Source organism: Equus asinus, chromosome X, assembly GCF_041296235.1.
Source record: "Equus asinus isolate D_3611 breed Donkey chromosome X, EquAss-T2T_v2, whole genome shotgun sequence".
NCBI classification, from domain to species: domain Eukaryota; kingdom Metazoa; phylum Chordata; class Mammalia; order Perissodactyla; family Equidae; genus Equus; species Equus asinus.
In genome coordinates, this window is record NC_091820.1 from 103,345,090 (window position 1) to 103,349,003 (window position 3,914).

Sequence of the window (3,914 nt, forward strand, 5' to 3'; positions counted from 1 at the left end):
ATCCGCTGTCCCATATCTATCGTTCTAAAACCCAAAAAGCTCTGAAAACTGAGAGTGTTTTGTAAGTTTGTGGCAAATTCATTTGGCAGCAAAACTTGAACTGGCATAAGGCTATTTAGTCTTGATTTATCACACCCTGTGTGAATATTCCTGTTTTTCCCTAGAAATATCAACGTACTTCATTATTGGTGCTGCCTCAGACCCCACCGGAGGTGACATATAATATTATGCTATATGCGCCCTATTGCCCTTTTAAAATCCAAGCCATCCCAAATTCCTTCTATTATAGCATGCCTCCCACTGTCTGGTAATGATCTATTTGGTGTATCTCCCTCATTAGGCTGTGACCTCCTCCAGTGCCTCGCACACAGTCCAACATGTGGTTGGGGCTCTACCAATGTTTTAGGGGTGAAGAATGAATGGCCTTTAGTGTTTAAGGAGACTTGTTGTCATAAAGTTCTTTCTTACATCTAACCTAAAGTGCCTCGTGCTGCCATTCATTTATTCTGTGCCATCAACAGCGAGGAAGAACAGCTGGTCAGCCTTCATTTGTTTCCTCTGGGGGCTAAATCGTCCTTATAATCCTAATACCTTTAACCTTTTCCCCTAGATCCTCTTTTCCAATCCCTTAATCATCTTCATTGCTGTCTTCTGAAGCCTTTACAGGTTCTTTCATCTGAAATTGTGGCCTAGTGCTCAGGATCGGGCTGCAAAGAGCTCAGCTATTATACATAATAGGCCTCTCGTTTCTATGGTGAACTTTTCCAATCGCTTTCATTTGGTTGGACTAAGAAACTTTGCCTTTTAAAATACACTTACAGGGCAAACTCGGGGGGCCATGAATGACTTTCTCCCGAGTGGGCTGCTTGGTAAAAAGAAGGAAAAACAGCACTGTCTGACCATAGCAAACTGCAATTACGGAAAGTTGAAAGCAACAGGTAACACATGTAATAGGAACCTGCATGCAAAAAGCACTGTTGATAATTACAGTGACCTCAGCCTGTCATTTTTACCTCGGGAGAACCAGCCTTGTTTGTGCGCATCATGTGCCTCTTCTCTAACAAGTTTGCCAAAGGCCATTTCTGACCACTCACTTCCCATTAAATGCAGCGAGTGAGCCTGACTCGGTCTGGTTTATTGCAAAACCACTGGATTAAGTTAAACTCCTCACTAATTAAGCCTGTTAGGTTTCCTGTAACTCACGATTTTTCTTGGCATAAGTAAAAACATTTGACTTAGAGGCAAAATGTATTGTATTAATAACCAGGAAACAAGAAAATACACATGGTAGCATTTTCGGGAGCAAATTCTGTCATCCACATTCTGTTGGAATCGCCATAATGATTTTTCCTAATAACCTAAAGCGTTTCCTTTTGGGGTGGAAACTATACATACTGCGATGGAGACTCACAGACAAATTTTAGCCAGTGAAATTAGAAAAATCTATTCAGGTGTGCCTGTTGCTTCTCCCAAGCATGAGTCAGAGCCTTTTGTGGGGTTTTGTGTACACGTATTTTCCAAGAGGCGCTGTTGGGTTTTTACATACAGTTCACTCTTTTTTAAAAGGTCACATTAGCATTTTCCTATCCTTTCTAGTGTTGTTGTACCTCAGGGAAGGAGATGTAGGATGCCAAATTGCAAAGGGAGGTTGAGAATGGAATATTGAAATTGGATGACCAAGAGCTCCCAGAGAGGGGCCTCAATGGCAGAAGGGAGCCCCTTCTGGGCAAGTAGGTGGCAGCATGAACGCCAGATCAACCTGGGGGAGGAGTGGCTGGCGCAGGACTGCTGCAGCACTTTCTTCACCTCACCGTTTGACCAGGCCTGGCTGGCTCTTCCCCGAGAATACTAGCGCTCCCATTGCTAATGGGAGACGGTGGAATGTTCTTTCGAAATTTCTAGATGTCTTTGGCCAATGCTAGCAATAGTCTTTTTCTCTCTTTTAATGATTATAGTAAGCTACCTTTTTAGGGAACATTAACTGTGTGGTTGGTTCTGTGCTGAGTGCTTTACATAATGTATCTCTTTTAATTCTCACAACAATTCTTCCAAGAAGGTACTGTTATTACCTTCAATTTCCACAAGGGGGAAACTGGCTCAGAGAGGTTAGGCAACCTGGGCAAGGTCACACAGCTAGTAAAGTGGCAGAGCCAGAACTCAGACCCAGATCTGCCTGACACCAAACCTGGTTCAGAACCACTCTGTGTAAGTCCTTGTAAAGTCAAACAGCCACCTTAATCAGCTTGACTGTATTTTTTCTTTTACCAAATGGCAGAAATCTTGTCTGCTTGATTTTGTGAGACTATAATTACAGCAACTAAAAGGACGTTAGCCTACTCAGAAAGCCCCAGCTGAAGGGCTTTCTAATGCTTTGTCTATGGATTTGTTCTTCTCCCCACGCTACTTCCACTCCCGGATTGGGTAGCAAGTTCTTCAAGGGAACGTTCTAGACTGATTATTACATTCCTTTGCTTTCTATAGCCCTCACAGTGCCACACACATAGTAGGTGCCCTATACATATTGACTGCTCGATAAACCTTTGCTTGTTCCCTTCACTGCTTTCTGGATTGCTCAAGACCCTTTCTTAATGCTAAGTAAACAAGCTAGAACCTTCAAAATGTCTGTTGCCTTAATCTAGCTGCATGCACCAAGATGACTTTTTAATACCATCCCTGCCCAGGAGCTCAATGCTCTCTTTGGCACCTGCATGATTGATTGTGTTTTCCCCTTTTCCTCCAAAAGCTCTGACATCCTGCAGACACGGCTTGAGGTGATTAACCATGCAGCCAACTTCACCAGACATCTTTTCAGACCATTCTTGACTTTCCTAAGAAAGTGGGTGCTGTATTTAAGTACAGTTCCTAGTTAATCCTGCTCCCCAATCCTGCTCTGCTCAATGACTCTGTCTCAGATTTTCTTTGTGCAATGAGACAGGACAGAAAAAATGAAAATACATTCTTTTTGGCTGGGTGAAGAGAGTTGAAGATTTTACGAGCTTGGTCTTTCTCATAAGATGGAACTTCAACCCAGGATGCAGACCCATACTGGTCAGCCTCACAAAAATGTCTAACTTGCTCTAAAAGATAAAATGGAAACATGTAGGACGGGACAAATGAAGTCAGCAGGAGCCAGTTTTCAGTGCACACCATGTGATCCCAGAATAGCAACAGTAACTATCATTTTCTGGGTGATTACTATTGCCGGACACTCTGCTAAGCATCTTATAGGCACTCATTTTGTTTCATCCCTAGAAGAACACTATGGAGGTAGGTACTATTATTATCACTATTTTCTGGATGAGCAAATTGCAGCTCAGAGAGTGTAAGTGAAACTCTTAAAGTCCCTCAGCAGTATGAGGTAGACCCTGGACTTCAACCCGGGTCTGTCTGATTCCAGAGCACATACTCTCGGCCACAGGGCCCTTCAGGGAACTGGGCAGGCTTCTCAAATGATTTGAGGATATCGCTCTGACGCTGACAAGAAAGCTGTCTAAAGGTTGGTAGAAGCAAGCCCCGAGGGTGGCTGACTGTCTTTGGCTACATATTTGCAGAAGAGAATTCTTTCCTCTTTCAATATCCTAAGGGAATCTATCTGCCGGCAGCAAAAGGCCACAGGGATCTGGTGAGACTCAAGTTCCAACCTGGTTGTACTTGGACCTGTTCTACTGCTTATCAACAGCTAGGGTGCAGGGATGGAGGAGGGGGTGGGGGGCTGGGGTGCGGAGTGGAAGGACTGGTTATCTCCACGTAGCGGCACCCTAGCGATGGGGTAGGAGCCCCAGCTGCAGGAGCTAAGTTCAGTGGGAGCACTTAAAGGCAACAACATGTTGCAATCTAGACCAGCAGCTGGCTTTGGTGGGAACGGCAGTCTTACCCAGCCTAGCTGAACTGATCAAGCGGAGGCGGGGCACTGG